The sequence below is a fragment of the Rhinopithecus bieti genome, unplaced genomic scaffold, assembly GCF_001698545.2.
Source record: "Rhinopithecus bieti isolate Rb0 unplaced genomic scaffold, ASM169854v2 scaffold_8677, whole genome shotgun sequence".
Lineage (NCBI taxonomy): Eukaryota > Metazoa > Chordata > Mammalia > Primates > Cercopithecidae > Rhinopithecus > Rhinopithecus bieti.
The window spans coordinates 120,839-143,544 of record NW_016805844.1 but is presented as its reverse complement, the minus strand read 5'-3'; the positions used below and the strand labels follow the sequence as shown (position 1 = coordinate 143,544).

General features: G+C 40.5%; 1 pseudogene; it reads left to right on the top strand.

Annotated features, from left to right (window-relative positions):
• The first annotated feature begins 3,441 nt into the window (after positions 1-3,441).
• LOC108530784 (asparagine synthetase [glutamine-hydrolyzing]-like) overlaps positions 3,442-22,706 on the top strand; it is a 68,019-nt pseudogene continuing 48,754 nt past the window's right edge.

The window sequence follows — 22,706 nt, the reverse complement described above, 5'->3', positions numbered from 1 at the left end:
CTTATACAAAATTTAACTCAAAATGAATTAAAAGCTTAAACATAAGATGTAAAACAATAAAACCCTAGAAGAAAACCTAGACAATACCATTTAGGAAATAGGCATGGGCAAAGATTTCATAACTAAAACACCAAAAGAAATGGCAACAAAAGCCAAAATTGACAAATGGGATCTAATTGAACTAAACAGCTTCTGCACAGCAAAAGAAACTATTATCAGAGCAAACAGGCAACCTAAAGAATGGGAGAAAATTTTTGCAGTCTATCCATCTGACAAAGGGCTGATATCCAGAATCTACAAGGAACTTAAATAAATTTACAAGAAAAAAACAACAACCTGAATAAAAAGTGCGCAAATGATATAAACAGACACTTCTCAAAAGAAGACATTTATGCAGCTAACAAACAAATGAAAAAAGCTCATCATCACTGGTTATTAGAGAAATGCAAATCAAAACCACAATGAGATACCATCTCACACCAGTTAGAATGGTGATCATTAAAAAGTCAGGAAGCAGCAGATGTGGGAGAGGATGTGGAGAAATAGGAACACTTTTACATTGTTGGTGGCAGTGTAAATAGTTCAACCATTGTGGAAGAAAGTATGGTGATTCCTCAAGGATCTAGAACCAGAAATACCACTTGACCCAGAAATCCCATTGCTGGGTATATACCCAAAGGAGTATAAATCATTCTACTATAAAGACACATGCATACTTATGTTTATGGCAGCACTATTCACAACAGCAAAGACTTGGAACCAACCCAAATGCCCATCAATGATAGACTGGATAAAGAAAGTGGCACATATACACCTTGGAATACTATGCAGTCATAAAAAAGGATGAATTCATGTTCTTTGCAGAGGCATGGATGAAGCTGGAGGCCATCAATCTCAGTAAACTAACATGAGAACAGAAAACAAAACACTGCATATTCTCACTCATAAATGGGACTTGAAAAATGAGAACACGGCCGGGCGCGGTGGCTCAAGCCTGTAATCCCAGCACTTTGGGAGGCTGAGACGGGCAGATCACGAGGTCAGGAGATCAAGACCATCCTGGCTAACATGGTGAAACCCCGTCTCTACTAAAAAATACAAAAACACTAGCCGGCCGAGGTGGCGGGTGCCTTTAGTCCCAGCTACTCGGGAGGCTAAGGCAGGAGAATGGCGTAAACCTGGTAGGCGGAGCTTGCAGTGAGCTGAGATCCGGCCACTGCACTCCAGCCTGGGCGACAGAGCGAGACTCTGTCTCAAAAAAAAAAAAGAAGAAGAAGAAGAATCATTGTCAAGAAAGAGAACCAAGAAAGAATTTCACATTTTTATTTATGGAGTTTTGATTGGAAGGTTCACATTTTTTCACTACCCTTACCTAAAAGTGATTAAGTATTCAAAATTTTGTGTGATAAATATAGCAACTATAGAAATAATTTTAAAATATTTGTAAGTATTTTTATGTAAATTTAAATCTCATTCCACCTCAAGCTCTGTGAGATCAGAATGGTGGGAGATCTCTGTGGGGGAGGAGGGAGGTATCTGACTTTGCTCCACAGATGTCTAGAGACATGAGCCCAGGTGGTAAGACCTCAGGAGCAGAGTGCCAAATAATTATATTTTTCAGTTCATGGCATATTATCTTATATGTCCATGCAACATTGGGAGGCCTCTCTTGTTTTGTCTATTCCTTTTTATCCACAACCCTCCGTATGTAACCATTCTCAAATGTTTAACGTCTTTTTGTTTGTGGTCATGCATAATTTGTATCATTTTGTGTGCTAAATTTCTAATATGTGGAAATTTATGTAAGCATTTCTAAGTTATGAATCTCATCTTATTTTTATGCCTTATTTCCCACTTTGGAAGGAATGAGGAGCTATCAGAGCCCTGCAATGAACATTCATTACATTTTTAATGGAATGGCTACTATGCGCACCAGTGTAATAAGGAGGAAGGCAGTATGACAATGTGGCCAAGAGCTCTGGCTCTGGGTTCTGAATGCCAGGTTTCAAATTCTCACTCCTCCATTTACTAGCTGCTTGGGCTTGGACAGATTACTTGGAACTTTTTGCTTTTCAGTTTAATCACCTGTAAAGTGTGAATTCTTTTCTTTCTTTCTCTTCTTTCTTTCTCTTTCTTTCTTTCTTTCTTTCTTTCTTTCTTTCTTTCTTTCTTTCTTTCTTTCTCTTTCTTTCTTTCTTTCTTTCTTTCTTTTCCTTTTCTTTCTCTCTTTTTCTTTCTTTTTTTTTTTTAGATGAAGTCTCACTCTGTCCCCCAGGATGGAGTGCAGTGGTACGATATTGGCTCACTACAACCTCCGCCTCTGGATCCAAATGATTCTCCTGCCTCAGCATCCCGAGTAGCTAGGATTACAGGCAGGCACCACCATGCCTAGCTAATTTTTGTATTTTAGTATAGATGCAGTTTCATCATGCTGGCCAGGCTGGTGTCAAACTCCTGACCTCAGGTGGTCTGCCTCAGCCACTCAAAGTAAGGGGATTACAAGCATAAGCCACTGTGCCCGGCCAAGTGTGAATTCTTTAACACAAATCTCAGAGGTGGTTATAAGAATTAAATATCCAGGGGGGAGAGGATGATATTACTCCCAATATCACAGGGGGTGTACACCCCCTCTGATATTGTTTATCATATTTAGGGAGGAGAAGACGATATTACTCCCAGTATCTCATAGGGGGTGTAAATACCTTTCTTCTACCTGTTCAGATCTCCTTTCTCATAGACTATCACATGGAACCTTTGGGGGAGCCATCAATTCGTCATATTTTCCAGTCCCAATGTCCTTTTTATAAAATACATCGATACTTGGGCACAGAGTTGGCACTCAATAAGTAGCTGTTACGTAAATGAATCAAAAGAAGTGCAAGATACAAGACACAAAGTCCCTTCTATCAAAGAGTTTATAAATCAAGTATGAACTATAATACCTGAAACCACTTTAAAAATCTGTGTAAATACCATTATATGTGACATATTAGGATAAGAGGAACAACTAATGAATTTTGTAGACATTTAGTAAATGAAGAGCAAGGTTTTTGGAAATGAGGGGGTTGAGCTAGATCTTGTATGTTTACTATTAGATGCTTTCTGGGCTGGACACATATAAAAACTGCCGTTTGATTCTAATAGTATTAAAATGCTGTCTCCTTGGAAGCCAACTGACTATTGCTTTAGCTTTAAAATGATTTAGATCCAAGCATTCCATTTTGCAAGCCATAGAAAGACTGTCTTATGTGAAGATGCACTTTGACTGCACTTTACTTACTACATTTTATTGTAGCTAGTTGTTTAGAGCTGTCTCTGTGTAGAGTGTGAGGTCCTCGAGATCCTCGAGGGAAGGGACCTTGCTTGCTCTCTTTATCCCCTGCATACTTTGCATAAAGGAGGCACTCCATAAATGTTTATAGAATAAATGCTATGCTCCTAATGGGTAAGAATGTGTCATATTATTCTTTGTTTCCTTATGTGCACTGAAACAAATCGTTTCTTGAGATTGGTCCTTAAAATATTTATTCAGTTTTCACTGATTCTCTGGCTGCAGGTTAGCTAACCATGCAGCAGGTGCTTGAGTTTCACCTTTCTCCAGTCCAGCAGAATTATATTTTGATGCCCTCCATTTCAATACTTGTAGACCAGATCTAATCCAAAGATTGATCTTTAGGTAACAAATGGAGAGTGATAATGATAACTTCTGTGAAGACAAACCCATGCACACATTCTGTTGTCTGAATAATGTTTAAATGAATCCTTCTGCTCCCAAGTCATCAACTTGCCCCTTAACACACATTTTTCTAGAGCAGAAATCTGAGCTCCTTCTAGAAGATCTTTGCCCTCTGCACTCTCCAGGCATTCCTAATTAATGTCTTCTCAGAACTTACCTTCTCTCTCTCTTAATCATTGTTTAAAAGAAAAAGTGGCTCATGTAACATCTGGGGATACATTGCCACATCCCCTTTCCTTTTCTATGAGCAGGATTTCCAATTTCCAAGCCTGATGAGCTCTCCCAGCTGGAACAGGATCTAAAGGTCTTTGATCTGGAAACTAAAACTAGAGAAGTCTTAAGAGATGACTGCTCAGGTGAGTAAGGCAGAATAAATCAGATGGAATTAGTAGGGAAGTTGTTGAACCAAGTTGTAGCTTGTAGCTGCTTTGGCATTCAGAATGAAGAGCTCTGTGTGTGTCCCAGTATGGAGAGTTCTTTCTTTTTCCCTTCAGTTAGGTTGACCCTTTCCATTTGTTTAGTACCTGTGTGCATGTTGTACTAGATTCCTAATCAAGTTGCTTATCTAAAATTCTTTCAAACTGTTTTCCTATTATCTCTTTAAGTGTTGTCTTCTTACTCTGCTGAACATGTCCGCTGTTTTACCTCACTGCTCCTGTTCATGCCCTTATTTCTGCTGTTGAGATTTTGTGCCTGTTTGTCAGAGTAAGTAAACTTTTCTTGTCCTTGTAGGTGCTACCTTGTTTAGTTTTCTCATCTGAGTTTTCTTTTCCTAGGCACAAGGTACAGATTACATTTGCATTTTCTGTTTATGTATTGTATGAGATGGAGAGACCAGAGAAAAGAACAAGCTGTTGATTCTTAAGCAGAAAATTTCGGAAGAAATACATTCATACAAAGTGAGAGTAGGAAGACTCAGACACGATATTACCTAAGTTCCTGAGACTAGAGAAGTGTATAAGTCTGAGGACAGATTAGAAAGGCTTCAGGAAATTCAAAGGAAATTTCTGCACCTGGAGAGAGAGTTTAGGCAAATAACAATCAGCAAGGAAACCTTCAGCAGTGAGAAGAACAATGAATGTAATGAACCTGAAGAAACCTTCAGTCTGGACTCTACTATTGATGTAGATCAGAGAGTTCTTAGAATACAGAACACTAATGATAATGATAAGTACGACATGAGCTTCAACCAGAATTCAGCCTCCTGTAAACATGAATACATCATCTCCCCCCCTGAGATATTACAAATACTATCACAGAGGGTGTACACCCCCTGTTATGTTATTAGGAGTGATATCATGTCACTTTTGGGATACTACAAAGAATCTCACAGAGGGGTAACATCCTCTGTGATATTATTAGGAGTAATATCATATCCTCCCCACTGGGATATTACAAAGAATCTCACAGAGGGAGTATACCCCCTGTGATATTATTGGGAGTAATGTCATCTTTCCCCTGGGATATTACCAAGAATCTCGCAGAGGGTGTACAGCCCCTGCGATATTATTAGGAGTAATATCATCTTTACCCCTGGGATATTACAAAGAATATCACAGAGGGTGCACACCTGCTGTGATATTAAGAGTAACATCATCTCCCCCTGGGATATTACTAAGACTATCACAGAGGGTGTACACACCCTGCGATATTAAGGGTAACATTATCTCCCCCTGGGATATTATAAATAATATCACAGAGGGGTACACCCCTGCGATATTAGAAGTAACATTATCTCCTCCCTGAGATATTATGAAAAATATCACAGAGGGTGTATGCCTTATGCGATATTAGGAGTCATACCATTTCTCCCCTGGGATATTATGAAGAATATCACAGAGGGTGTAAACCCCCTGCGATATTAGGAGCAACATCATCTACCCTCTTGGATATTACAAAAAATATCACAGAGGGTGTACATTCCCTGCAAAATTAGGAATAACATCATCTCCCCCCTTGGATATTACTAAGAATATCATAGATGATGTAAATCCCCTGGGATACTAGAAGTAACATCATCTCCACCTTTGGATATTATGAAGAATATCACAGAGAGTGTACACCCCGTGTGATATTAGGAGTAATATTATCTTCCCCCTTGGATATTTAAAATAATATCACACCCTGGGATATTAGGAGTAACATCATCTCCCACTTTGGAGATTATGAAGAATATTACAGAGGGTGTACACACAGGGTGTTTACAATATTAGAATTAATATAATCTCTCCCCTTGGATATTATGAATAATATCATGGAGGGTGTACACTCACTGCAACATTAGAAGTAATATCGTCTCCTCCTTGGATATCATTAAGAATGTCAAAGAGAGTGTACACACAGGGTATTTACGATATTAGAAGTAATGTCATCTCCCCCTTTGGATATTATGAATAATATCACGAAGGGTGTATACCCATTGCAACATCAGGAGTAATATCATCTCCCCCTTGGATATTACAAATAATATTTCGGAGTGCATACACCCACTGCGATATGAGGAGTAACATCATCTCCCCCACTGGATTTTGCAAATAATATTACAGAAGGTGTATAGACTTTGCGAAGTAATATCATCTCCAACCTTGGATATTGCAAATAATATCACAGAGGGTGTACACCGCCTGTGATATTAAGAGTAATATCATCTCCCGTCTTGGATATTATGAAATATATCACAGAGCGTGTACATCCCCTGTGAAATAATATCAACTTCTTCATTGATTATCACGAATAATATCACAGAGGGTGTACAACCCCTGCGAAGTAATATCGTCTCCCCATTTGGATATTGTGAATAATATCATAGAGGGTGTACACCTTCTGCGATATTAGAAGTAACAAAATCTCTTCCCTTGGATATTACAAATAATATCACAGAGGGTGTACATTCCCTGAGAAGTAGTATCTCCTCCCTTGGATATTTAAATAATATTACAGAGGGACTACATCTCCTAAAAGTAATATCATCTTTTCCCTTAGATATTACAAATAATATCACAAAGGGTGTATACCTTCTGTGAAGTAATATCATTTTCCCCCTTGGATATCATGAATAATATCACGGAGCTTGTACACACCCTGCGAAGTAATATCTTCTTCCGTTGAATATTACAAATAATATCACAAAAGGTATACGCCCAGTTCAAAGTAATATTATGTCCCCTCTTGGATATTACAAATAATATAGCAGAGGGTGTAAACCCCCTATGAAGTAATATCATGTCCCCCCTTGAATATTACGAATAATACCACAAAGGGTGTACACCTTCTAAGATATCAGAAGCAATATCATGTCCCCTTTGGCATATTATGAATAATACCATGGAGAGTGACCATGCCCTGTGATATTAGGAGTAATATCATGCCCTCCTTGGATATTACAAATAACATCATGGAGGGTGTACACCCTCTGCAATATTAGAAGTAATATCATGACCCCCCTTAGATATTGCAAATAATACCATGAAGGGGGTACACTCCCTGAGATATTAGGAATAATACAATGTCCCCGTTGAATATTATGAATAATATCATGGAGGGTGGACACCTCCTGTGAAGTAATATTATGTCTCCCCTTGGATATTATGAATAATACCACAAAGTGTCTACAACCCCTGCAATATTAGGAGTAATATCCTGTTTCCCCTTGTATATTATGAATAATACCATGGAGGGTGTACACCTTCTGTGACATTAGGAGTATTATGTCCCTCCCCCCGGATATTACAAATAATACCACGCAGGTAGTACCCCTTGTGATACCAGGAGTAATATAATGTCCCCCATTGGATATTACAAATAATACCAAGGACGGTGTAAACCCCCTGTGATACTAGAAGTAATATCACGTACCTCCTTGGATATTACGAATAATACCAAAAAGGATGTACACCCCCTGCAATATTAGGAGTAATATCATCTCACCCCTTGGTTATTACAAATAACAATAGAGAAGGTGTACACGCCCTGTGATATTAGGAGTTACATCATCTTCCCCTTTCATTATTAAGAATAAAATTACGAAGAGTGTACAGTCCCTGATGTATTGGGGGTAATATCATCTTCTCCCCACTTGGATATTACGAACAATAACACAGGGGGTGTACACTCTGCATTATTGAGGGCATATTATTCTCTCTTTTCCTGGATATTATGAACTATAACACAGGGGGATGTACACCATGTGCAATATTGGGGGCAATATCATTGTCTCCCCCTCCCCGAATATTATGAACAATATCACAGAGGGGTGTATATCATCCTCTCCACCATTGATATTGTTTGCTGTTACGAACAATATCACAGGGGAGTGTAAAATTTCTGCGATATTGGAGGTAATATCATCCTCTGCCCCCTGGATATTATGAACAATATCACAGGGGAATGTACATCTGCTGCGATATTGGGGGAAATATCATCCTCTCCCCACCTGGATATTATGAACAATATCACGGGGGGAGTACAGGTACACCCCTGCAATATTGGGGTAATATCATCCTCTCTACCCCTGGATATTATGAACCATATCAAAGAGGTGTGTACACCCCCTGCAATATTCTGGGTAATATCAATCTCCTCCACCCTGTATATTATGAATGAAATCACAGGGGGTGTACACCCCTGCGGTATTGGGTGTAATATCATCCTCTCCCACTCTGTATATTAGGAACAATATCACAGAGGGTGTACACCCCCTACGATATTGGGGTAATATCCTCTCCCCACTGAATATCATAATATCACAGGGGGGTACAACCCCTGATATATTGGGGGTAATATCCTCTCCCCCTCACCATGGATATCATGAACAATATCACAGAGAGGTTTACAAACCCTGTTTACAACCCCTCTGTGATATTGGTGGTAATATCTTCCTCTCCCCCCCCCCCGGATATTACAAACAATATCATGGGGGGGTGTACACTCCCTGCGATATTGGGGTAGTATCATCCTCTCTTTTCCTGGATATTACGAACTATCTCGCAGTGTACATCCCCAGCAATATTGGGGGTAATATCATCCTCTCCCTTTCTGGATTTTACGAACAACATCACAGGGGGTATACACCCACGGCGATATTGGGGGTAATATCATACTCCCCGCCCCTGGATATTATGAACAATATCCTAGGAAGTTGTTATCCCCCTCCTGGAATATTAGGAACCACATCACAGAGGGTGTACACCTTCTGTGATATTGGGAGTAACGTCATGTCCCACCCAGGATATTATGAACGGTATCACAGAGGGAGTACACCCTCTGTGATATTGGAAGTAATGTTATCTCCTTTCTTGTATACTAGGAACCATATCGCAGAGAAGGTACGTCCCCTATGATATTGGGAGTAATGTCATCTTTCCCCTTGGATATTGTGAAACATATCTCAGAGGGGCTACTCCTCCTGCGATATTGGGAGTAACATCTTCTCCTCCTTTAAATATTATGAACAATATCACAGAAGGGGTACACCCACTGTGATACTGGGAGTAATTTTGTCTCACTTCTTATATGTTACCAACAATATCACAGAGAAGGTAGACCCTCTGAGATATTGGGAGTAACGTCATCTTCCGGCTTGTATATTATGAACCATATCACAGAGGGGGTACAACCCCTGTGATACTGACAGTAATGTCATCTCCCCTTTGGATATTATGAAGAACATCACTGAGAAAGTACACCCTCTGCGATAGTGGGAGTAACATTATCTCCCCCCTTAAATATTTCGAACAACATCACGGAAGGGGTACACCCACTGTGATACTGGGAGTAATGTCATCTCACTTCTTACGTGTTACCAACAATATCACAGAGAAGGTAGACCCCCTGTAATACTGGGAGTAATGTCATCTTCCCCCTTAAATGTTATGAACAATGTCACAGAAGCGGTACATCCCCTGAGATACTGGGAGTAACGTCATTTACCCCCTTGGATATTACAAGCAATATCACAGAAGGGGTACACCCGCTGCCATGCTGAAAGTAACGTCATCTCCCCCTATTGGATGTTACAAACAGTATTACAGAGGCTATATACCCCCTGAGATACTGGTAGTAAAGTCATGTTCCACCTTGGATATTATTAAAACATCACAGAGGGGGTACACCCCCTGCGATACCGGAAGAAACGTCATCTCCCTTCTTAGATATTACAAACAATATCACAGAGGAGGTACACCCCTTACAATAGTGAAAGTAACCTCATCTCGCCCATTGCATATTATGAACAATATCACAGAGGGGGAGCACCCCTTTTGATAGTGGGAGTAACATCATCTCCCCCTTTGGATATTATGAACAATATCCATTCCCTGACATACTAGGAGTAACGTCCTCTTTCCTCTTGGATGTTAAGAACAATATCACAGAGGATGTACACCTGCTGCAATACTGGGAGTAACGTCATCTCCGCCCTTGGATATTATGAACACTATCACAAAGGGGGTACACCCCATCCGATACTGGGCGTAACGTCATCTTTGTCCTTGGATATTACGAATAATATCACCGAGGTTGTACACCCCCTGTGACGTTGTGCATAATATCAGCTAACTTCTTGGATATTACAAACAATATCACGGAGGGTATACACCCCCAGCGACATTGGGCGTAACATCCTCTCCTCCCTTGGATATTACAAACAACATCACAGAGGGTGTACAACCCCTGAGACATTGGGAGTGACATCATATCTCCCCTTGGATATTATGAACAATATCACAGAGGGTGTACACCAGTGCGACATTGGGAGTAATAACATTCCCTCCCTTAAATATTACAAGTAATATCACAGAGAGTATAAATCCCTTGCAACATTGGGAGTAATATCTTCCCTCTTGAATATTACAAGCAATATCACACACGGTGTACACCCCTTGTGACATTGGGAATAATATCATCTCCCCCGTTGGATACTGTGAACAATATTAAAGAGACTGTACAACTTCTGCGACATTGGGAGTAGTATCTTTTTCCTTTCATGTTACAAACAATATCACAGAGGATGTACATTCCCCGCGACAATGGAGATAGTATCATCTCAGATATTACTAATCGTATCACAGAGGGTTTACACCCCCTGTGACATTGAGAGTAGCATCATCTCCCTTCTTGGATATTATGAACAATATAACAGAGTGTGTAAACTTCCAGCAACATTGGCAGTAGTATCATCCTCTCCTTTGGATATTATGAACAATATCACAGAGAGTGTACATTCCCTGTGACATTGGGAGTGGTATCATCTCCCCCCTTGGATATAACGAACCATATCACAAAATGGATACAACCCCTGTGACATTGGGAGTAGTATCATCTCCCCACTTGGATATTACGAACCATATCACAGAGTGGATACACCCCCTGCGACATTGGGAGTAAGAAAATCTCCCTTGGTTTTTATGCACCATATCACAGAAGGAGTACACCCCCTGCGACATTGGGAGTATGATCTCCTCACTTGGATAGTATGAACCCTATCACAGTGGTGGTACACCCCCTGCGACATTGAGAGTAACATCATCTTCACCCTTGTATATTACGAACCATATTACAGAGGAAGTACACCACCTGCGACATTGGGAATAACATCATCCATGCCCTTGGATGTTACGAACCATAAAATAATAAGTGTACACCCTTTGCGACATTGGGAGTAACATCAGCTCTCCCGTTCGATATAATGAAACATATCAGAGGGTGTACACCCCCTGCGACACTGGGAGTAACATCATCTCCCCCCTTGGATATTATGAACCATTTCACAGAGGTGGTACACAGGACATTGGGAGTCCTGCATTGGGAGTAACATCATCTCCTGCCTTGGATAGTACAAACCATATCACAGAGGAGGTACACTCCCTGAGACATTGAGATTAACATCATCTTCACCCTTGCATATTACAAACCATATCACAGAGGCGGTATACACCCTGCGACACTGAGAGTAACGTCATCCCCACCCTTGGATGTTACGAACCATATCAAGAAAAGTGTACACTCTTTGTGACATTGGGAGTAACAACAACTCTCCTGCTGGATATTAGGAAACATATCACAGAGGGTATACACCCCCTGCGACATTGGGAGTAACATCATCTCCCTCCTTGGATATTATAAATCATGTCACAGAGGTGGTACACACTCTGCGACATTGGGAGCAACATCATCTCCACCCCCTGATAGTACAAACTATATCACAAAAGGGGTACACCCCCTGCGACATTGGGAGTAATATTATCTCCCCCCTTGCATATTACGAACAACATCTATTTCCTTCAATATTATGAACAATATCATAGAGGGGGTACACCTGCTGCAATACTGGAAGTAATGTCATCTCCTGCTTTGGATATTACAAACGATATAACAGAGAGGGTACAACCAGTGCGATACTGCGAGTAACGTCATCTCCCCTTTTAAATATTACAAACAATATCACAGAATGGGAACACTTCCTGCAATAATGGAAGGAACGTTATTTCCTTTCTTGGAAATTACAAAAAATATCACGGAGGAGGTACACCCACTGCAACACTGAGAGAAACGTCACCTTGCCCCTTGGATATTACAAACAATATCAGAGAGAAGGGTACACCGGCTGTGTAATATCCGAGGAGGGAGATGATATTACTCCCAACATCGCAGATAATCCCCATGATACTGGGAGTGACGTCATCTCTCCCCTTGGATATTATGAACAATGTCACAGATGAAGTACACCCCCTGCGATACTGGGAGTAATGTCATCTCCCTTTTTGGATATTACGAACAATATCACAGAGTGGTTACACCCTCTGGAATACTGGGAGTAACTTCATCTCACCCCTTGGATATTACAAACAATATCACAGAGAAAGTGCACCCACTGAAATACTGGGAGTAACGTTAAATTTCCCCTTGGATATTACGAATCATATCACAGAGGGGGTACATCTGCTGCAATACTGGGAGTAACGTCATTTACCACGTGAGATATTACGGACAATATCACAAAGGGGGTACACCCCTGTGATACTGGGAGTAACATCATCTGCCCCCTTCCATATCATGAACAATAATACAGAGGGAGTACATCCCCCGTGATACTGGGAGCACCGTCATCTCCCTGCTTAGGTATTATGAACAATATCACAAAGGGAGTCCACCCCTGTGATAGTGGGAGTAATGTCATCTCCCCCATGGGATAGCATGAACAATATCATAGAGGTTGTACACCTTCTGCCATACTGGGAGTAACCTCTTCTACTCCTTGGAAAATTGGAACAATTTCACAGAGGGTGTATACCCCCTGCAATACTGGGAGTAAAGTCATCTCCCTCCTTGGATATTATAAACAATATCACAGAGGGTGTACACACAGTGTGTGTGGGGGAGTGATATCTTCTCCCTTGGATTTTACAAACAATATCACAGAGGTTGTACACCCCTTGAAACACTGGGAGTAATATGATCTCTCCCCTTGGATATTATGAACAATATCACATAGGGTGTACACCCCCTGTGACACTGAATGTAATATCATCTCCCACCTTGGATACCATGAACAATGTCACATAGAATGTACATTTCATGCAACATTGGGAGTTATATCATCTTCACCCTGGGATGTTATGAACAATATCACAGAGGATGTATACCCCTGTGACACTGGAAGTGATATTATCTAACTTCTTGGATATTACAAACAATATCAGAGAAGGTGTACACCAGCTGCGACATTGCGAGTAATATTGGCTCCCCCGTTGTATACTATGTACAATAACACAAAGGGTGTACGCCCACTGTGACATTGGGAGTAATGTCATATCCATGCTTGAATATTATGAACAATATCCCAGAATGTGTACACCAGTGAGACATTGAGAGTAATATCATTCCCCCACTTAAATATTAGGAAATTATGAACAATATCACAGAGGGTATACACTCCTTGCGGCATTGAGAATAATATCATCTCCCTCCATAAACATTATGAACAATATTACAGAGGGTGTACCGCCCCCCCCCGCGACATTGGGAGTAATATCATCTGCTCCTTGGATATTACAAACAATATCACAGAGGGTTTATATCTCCTGTGATATTGGGAGTAATGTCATCTTTCCCCTGGATACAAGCAATATCACAGAGGGTGTACACACAGGGTGTTTGCGACATTGGGAGTAATATCATGCCCCTCCTTGGTAATTATGAACAATATCAAAGAGAATGTACACGTCCTGTGATATTGAGAGTAATATCATCTCCCACCTTGGATATTAGGAAAAATATCACAGAGGGTGTACATCCCCTGCAACATTGGTTGTAATATCATCTCCTTCCTTGGATATTAAGAACCATATCACACAGGGGATAGAACCCATGCAACATTGGAAGTAATATTACCTACCCCCTTGAATATTATGAACCATATCAAAGAGGGGATACACCCTCTGTGACATTGGGGTTAATATAATCTCCCCCCTTGAATACTATAAACCATATCACAGAAAGGTTACACCCCCTGTGACATTGGGAGTAACATCATCTTTCCCCTTCAATATTATGAACCATATCATAGAGTGGGGACACCCCCTGTAGCATTGGAGGCAAGATCATCTCCCCCCTTGGATATTACGAACAACATCACAGAAGGAGTACACCCCCTGCGATACTGAGAGTAACATCATCTCCCCTCTTGGATAGTATAAACTGTATCACAGGAGGTGTACACCCCCTGCACACTGGGAGTAATATAATCTCCCGTCTTGGACATTACTAACAATATCACAGAGAGGGTACATCCCCTGCCACATTGGGAGTAGTATCATCTCCCCCCTTGGATATTAAGAACAATATCTCAGAGTGGGTAGGTCCCCTGCGACACTGAAAGTAACATCACCTCCCCCTTTGAATATTACAAACCATATCAGAGAGTGGGTACACCCCCTGCGACACTGGGAGTAACATCATCTCCCCCCTTGGATACTACAAATCATATCACAGAGCGGGCACTCCTCCTACGACATTGGGAGTAACATCGTCTCCACCCTTGGATATTATGAACCAGATCAGAGAGGGGGTACAGCCCTGTGACACTGGGAGTAGCATCATCTCCCTTCTTGGATATTATGAATCATATCACAGAGGGGGTTCACTACTTGCGACATTGGGAGTAATATCAGCTACCCCGTTGGATATTATGAACCATATCACAGAGGCGTTACACCCCCTGTGACACTGAGAGTGACATCATCTCCCATCTTGGATATTTGGAACCATATCACAGAGGTGGTACACCCCCTGCGACATTGGGAGTAACATCATCTCCCCACTTGGATATTACAAACCATATCACAGAGGGGGTACATCTCCTGTGACATTTAGAGAAACATTATTTTCCCCATTGAATATTACGAACCGTATCACAGAGGTGGTACACTTCCTGTGACTTTGAGAGTAACCTCATCTCCCTTCTTGGATATTATGAACCATATCACAGAGTATGTACACCTCCTGTGATATTGAGAGTAGTATCATCTCCTCCCTTGGATATTATGAACCATAACACGGAAGGGGTAGACCCCCTGCTACATTGAGAGTAATATCTCCCCACTTGGATATTATGAACCATATCACGGAGAGGGTAAATACCCTGTGACATTGGGGATAATATCTCCCCCGTTGGATATTACGAACCATATCAGAACGGGGACACCCCCTGCGAGACTGGGCATAATACCATGTCTTCCCTTGGATATTACGAACCATATCACAGAAAAGGTGCACACTCTGCAACACTGGAAATAGTATTATCTCCCCCCTTGGATATTACAAACCATATCACAGAGGGGGTACACCCCCTGCAACACTAGGAGTTACATCATCTCCTCTCTTGACTATTATAAATCATATCACAGAGTGGGTGCACCCCCTGCGACATTGTGAGTAACATCATCTCCCCCCATGGATATTACGAACCATACTATAGAGGGGGTACACCCCTGTGACACTGGGTGAAACATCATCTCCAATTTTGGATATTAAGAACTATATCACAGAGGGGATACAATCCCTGCTACATTGGGAAAAACATCATCTCCACCATTGGATATTACGAACCATATCACAGAAGGGTACACCGTTTGCAAATTGAGAGTAACATCAGCTCCCTCGTTGGATATTACGAACCATAACAGAGGGAGTACACCCCCTGTGACGTTTGGAGTAACATCATTTCCCCCATTGGATATTAACAACCATATCACAGAGGGGTACACACTCTGTGACATTGGGAGTAATATCATTTCCCCCTTGGATAGTACAAACCATATCACAGAGGGGGTACACCCCTGTGACACTGGGAGTAATATCATCTCCCCTCTTGGATATTATGAACCATATCAAAGGGGGGGTACAACCCCGGCGACATTGGGAATAACATCATCTCTACCACTGAATATTACAAACCATAGCACAGAAGGGTACACCCTTTGCGACACAGGGAGTAACATCAGCTCCTCCGTTGGATACTATGAACCATAACAGAGAGGGGTACACCACATGCGACATTTGGAGTAACACCCCTTTCCCCATTGAATATTAAGAACCATAACACAGAGGGTATACACACTCTGTGACACTGGGAGTAATTTCATCATTCTGCTTGGATATTACAAACCACATCACAGAGGGGTACACCCCCTGTGACATTGGAAGTAATATCATCTCCCCCCTTGGATAATACAAACCATATCACAGAGGGGGTATGCCCGTACACCTCTGCAACACGGTGAGTAATGTCATCTCCCCCCTTGGATATTATGAACCATACCACAGAGGGGGTACACACCCTGCCACATTAGGAGTAATATTATCTGCCTCCTTACATATTACGAATCATATCACAGAGGGGATATACCTCTGCTACATTGGGAGTGATATCATCTCCCTGTTGGATATTATGAACTATATCAGAGTGGGTAGCCCCTCTGCAACGTTGGGAGTAATATCATGCATTCCCTTGGATATTACGAAGCCAATAAATCAACAGAGAAGTGTACCACCCTCTATGACTTTGGGAATAATATAATTCACCCCCCCCCCCCCCAGATATTACAAACCAGTACCACTAGAAAAGTGTACACCCCCTGGCAAGCACCCCCTGCAACACTGGGAGTAATATCATCTCCCCCCTTGGATATTATGAACCATATCACAGAGGGGATACATCTCCTGTGACATTGTAAGTAATACTCCCCCATTGGATACTAGGAATAATGTCAAAGAGGGGGTACATGCCCTCTGATATTGTGAGTAGTATCATTTCCCCCCATATTACGACTCATATCAAGGAGAACATACACACAGGTGTTTACAATAGCGTCCTCTCCCTCTTGGATATTTTGAACAATGTCACAAAGGGCTGTACCCGTCCTGTGATATTGGTAGTAATATCATCCTCTCCCACCCCTGGATATTAAAAACAATATTACATACACCAACTGTGATATTGGGAGAAATATTATACACCAACTGTGATATTGGGAGAAATATTATCCTCCCTTTCAAGATATTATAAACAATAGCATAGGGGTGTGTACACCCTCTGCTACATTGCGTGTAATATCATCTCCCCCATTGGATATTATGAACCATATCAAAGAGGGCAAACACTCTCTACAACATTGGGTGTAATATCATCTCCCCCCTTGGATATTTCGATACACCCCTATGATATTGGGAGTAATATCATCCTCTCCCAGCTTGGATATTACGAAGAATATCACAGGGGCGTGTACACCCCCGCATTATTGGGAGTAACATTAACTTCTCCCCCTTGGATATTATGAACAACATCACAGGGGTGTGTACACCCCCTGTGATATTGAAAGTAATATCATCCTCTTTCCCCTGAATATTACAAAAAATATCAGAGGGGCGTGTACACCCCCTGCGATATTGGGGAATATATCACCCTTGAATCCCTCTAAATATTGCAAACAATATCACAGGGCATGCACCCCCCCTTCGATATTGGGAGTAATAACCTCTCCCTCCCCAGATACTATGAACTATACCACAGGGGCATGTACACCCCTTGTGATATTGGGAGTAATATCCTCTCTCCCCCTGGATATTACAAACAATATCACAGGGGCGTGTGCAATTTCTGCGAATTTGGAGTAATGTCATCCTATCCCCTTCCCCAGATATTAAGAACAATATCACAGGGGTGTGTGGACCCACTTCAATATTGGGAGTAATATCCTCTCCCCCACCAGATATTACAAACAATATCACAGGGGCGTGTGCTCCCCCTGAGATATTGTGAGTAATATCCTCTCCCCCACACGGTTATTATGAACAATATCACCGGGGGCGTGTGCACCTTCTGTGATGTTAGTATAATATCATAATCTTCCCCCCCCCAGATATCACAAACAATATCACAGTGGGGTGGACACCCCCTGTGATATTGGTTGTAATATTATCATCTCCACCCCTGGATATTACATACAATATTACAGGGGGTGTTCACACCCTGGGATATTTGGAGTAATATCACCATCTCCCTCACCACTTGAAGTCATGAACAATATCACAGAGGGAGTACACCCCATGCCATATTGGGAGTAACATCATCTGCCCTTTTGGATATTATAAACAATATCACAGAGTGGGAACACTACCGGCAATATTGGAAGTAACAACATCTACTCCCTTGGATATTATGAACAGTATCACAGAGGAACTACACGCCTGCCTATATTAGGAGGGATATCATCTCCATCCTTGGATATTACAAACAGCATCCCAGAGAGGGTACATCCCCTGCAATATTGAAAGTAACGTCATCTCCCCCCTTGAATATTACGACAACATCACAAGGGGTAAAACCCCTGTGATATTGAGAGTGACATCACCTCTTCCCTTGTACATTACAAACAATATCACAGAGGTGGCACACCCCTGCGATATTGGAAGTAACATCATCTTCTCTTTAAGGGATTACGAACAATATAACAGAGGGGTTACACCCCCTGCCATATTGGGAGTAACATCATGTCCCTTCTTTGATATTACAAACAATACCACAGAAGGGGTACATTCCCTGCGATATTTGAAGTAACATCATCTGCCCTCTTGGATATTACAAACAATATCAGAGAGGGGTTATATCCCCTGTGATATTGGGGGTAACACCATCTTCCCCAGTGGATATTATGACCAATATCAGAGAGGAGGTACACCCCCCTGAGATACTAGGTGTAACATCATCTCCCCCCATATATATTACAAACAATATCACAGAGGGCATACACATCCTGCGAATTGGGAGTAAAATCATCCCTCCCTTAAATATGAACCATATCACACAGGAGGTACACCCCCTGTGATATTAGGAGTAACATCGTCTCCCCCTATGGATATTATAAACAATATTTCAGAGGGGTACACCCCTGCAATAAGGATATTACAAACAATATCATAGAGGGGGTAATATTGTGATATTTGAAAGTAACATCATCTCCCCCCTTGTATATTATGAACAGTATCACAAAGGATATACAGCCCCTGTGATATATTGAAAGAACATCATGTCCCCACTGTATATTAGGAACAATATCACAGAGGGGGTATACCCCCTGTGATATTAAGAGTAATATCATGTCCCCTTTTGGATATTATGAACAATATCATGGAGGGAGTACACCCCTGCGATATTGGGGTAATATTATATCCCATTTTGAATATTATGAACATTACCACAGAGATGGTAGACCCCCTGTGATATTGGGAGTAGCATCATCTCCCCCCTTGGATATTTCAAATAACATCACAGAAAGGGTAACCCCCTGTGATATTGGGAGTAACATTATCTCCCCCTTTGATATTACAAACAATATCACAGAAGTGCTACACCCCTAGCCATATTGAGAGTAACATCATCTCCCCTTTTGGATATTACAAACAATATCACAGAAAGGGTAATCCCCCTGTGATATTGGAAGTAACATGGATATCCCAGTGTTGAAGTTTGGGTATATGTACCTCTATATTGGTTAACTTTTTATTGAAGTAAACATATATCATAAATGTGAAGCTAGATAAATTTTCACAAACTGAACAAAACTGAGTAACCAGCTTCCAAATCCAGAAACAGATTCTCGTCAGCAGCTCAAGAGAGCCATTAGGAGGACCCCTTTCCAGATACTGCAGCCCGGTGAAAGTTGTCAACATCCTAACTTCTAACATCATGGGTTAGTTTTGTTTATTTGTGAAACTAAAATAATAATAATAATAATAATAATAATAATATACTCCTGTGCTAGCTTCCTTCCCTCAATGTTATATGACATTGACTCATATTTGTTGCAGGTAGTTGTGATTTTTTTATTTTCATTGCTTTATAGTATTTTATTTATTGAATAAGCCACAATTTATCCATTTTACTATTGATGGGAACCTACGTAGTTAACAATTGATAAATTGGAGTATATTAAAGTTAGAGAACAACAAAAGTTTAACAAAAGTCACTATTAAAGAGAATGATACGTGAAGAAAAATATTCTCAATACATATATAAAAAAAAGCACTGTACCCTGGTGAGAGGGAATGAATATATAGACAAGAATCCTAAGTATTAACCAGTAAAACACAGCTCAATTTTAAAAATATTTGGCACACCTCAAAGAAAATGTGCAAGTAATAAATATATGCTGAACTTCATTTATGGCTCAGGTAATAAAAATTAAAATACAAACTGGAGTGGTTAAAATTAAAAACATGTAAAATACCAAGCAATGGTATCGAATATGGAACAATGGGGATTCTCATACTGCATTGGTGTGAGTGTTAATTTGTACAACAATTTTGGAAAACTCTGTAGTGGTATCTATGAAAGTTAATCACATGCATATCCTGATTTAGCAATTACATTCTCAGATATACACTTCACAGAGATGCATACATATGTGCCCCAAAAGAAAGGCACTACATAAGATGTCCTTATATGTATATTAGTAATGGCCCCAAACAGCCATCTTTATGTTCAAGATGCTCTACAAGTGATTCTTAGGAACAATCTGGGCTGGAAACTTTGACAATAAATATACTTTTGACAGAAATTTAAGTTAAAATTGCATTTTATGTGCTGACTTAATAGGGAAATCATAAGCCTTTACCTTTCTCCTTTGTAAGAGATAAAGCCTAAATGACAGTTATGGCTAAAATTTATTTATCTATAAAATACTAAGGTTTTTTGTTATTAGTTGAAATACTAAATGTTTTCAAGATCATTTCTATTTTTTATGTGGTAGAATCTTAAGAAGTCTTATCCTTCCCATTTCTTACATTCTTGTTTCCTTTTCTTTCTTTTTTAACTTATGTAGACATCTATGGTCTATCCCAACAAGTACCATAAATGGAAATCTTGACTTGTGACACACTGGGATTTTGTGATATGTTGGAACGGGTCAGATTGGTGGAGGTCATACTTTGTGGTCTCAAATTGGTAAATTTGAAGAAGATATTGTTTAAAGGAGACTACCTGCAGTTGAAGGAAGTTATATTAATTATCTAATAAAATATTTAGGATTTAAAGATAATTAACAATATTTGATTAGGAGAGTAAAACAATAACACACAATGCAGGAGTTTCAATGTTTATTCTGAAAAGCAGTAGAGCAAGGAAACCTTGAACTTTTATCTTTTAGGATATATGACAAGAAGTTCTGTTTGTTATGGAAACTGCTTTTCTTTTTCTCACCTTCCCCTCCCTTGTAAATTTTAGCCCAAATATGTATACCTATATATTTATGGGTCTTTCTAGGGGTGTAATGATTGACTACCACTTCCAGTGACACTTGACAGAGACATATGTGGTTAGAAGCAGAGAAGAAGGATCCTTCCACTGGGGTATTGGCTCAGTGGTTTACCAGTACATATCCAGGTCCTAATGTTATTTGTCTGAGTCTCCTTGAGGACCTTAGAGTTTCTTTGAGATCTTCACTCAGTTTGGTGGAGATAGCACAAGGTATACTATCTTTGTTTTCTAAGCTAAAGATGCCACATATTTTTAGATATGTGGGAGGATTTCATGGTTACAAAAACTGAGGAGCTGAAATTTCCCACAATCCCCAGTATTATAACTCAATTTTGGGGGGTGAGTATATTATTGAGATATAATTTATATACCATAAAATCTACCTATTAAAGTCAATTCAGTGCTTTTTACTTGATTCATAGAATTGTGCAACCATCACCACAGACAATCTTAGAGTATTTTCAACACATCAAAAAGAAATCCTGTACCTTTTAAGGAACTACTTTCTAACCCTATCCCAGGCCACCATCACCACCACTAGGCAATCACTAATCTCTTTTGTCTTTATTGATTTGCCTATTCTGAGCATTACAGCTCCATTTAACAACAACAACAAAAAATTATAAACCAATGATTTTTAAACTTTTAAAATTACCCTTTTAAAATCTTAGGACTTCTTTAGAGCCTGAGAAAATTATTTAGGAACCCAAAGAGCTTTTGTTTAGATGAATGGTACTGATCAACACTTACAGCATAAGAAATTAGAAAAGGAAAATTTTAAATATACTTATCCTTCTCTTCTTTTTAAATTAATGATATATGCTCCATTGGACTCAGGCTCCAGAACTGAATCCCGGATGCAGGTTCCAGTTCCAACCCTACAGACCTAGTTTCCAGGCCTGCCCCGGTAGACCCAAGCACCAGGGATGGCCCCTGCATACACACACTCATAAACACAGGCCTACACTCATAAACCCAGGTTCAGGAAACCCCCATCAGACCCCAGATACTAGGACTGCCTAGGGCTATACAAGCCCTTGTGTATTCAAGATCAAGAATTTCCCCAACACTAGATCATCCCCCATGGACCCATGCTTCTGAAATAACCCTGTGGCTCCAGTTTCCAGATCCACATGAGTGGACCCTAGCACCAGAACA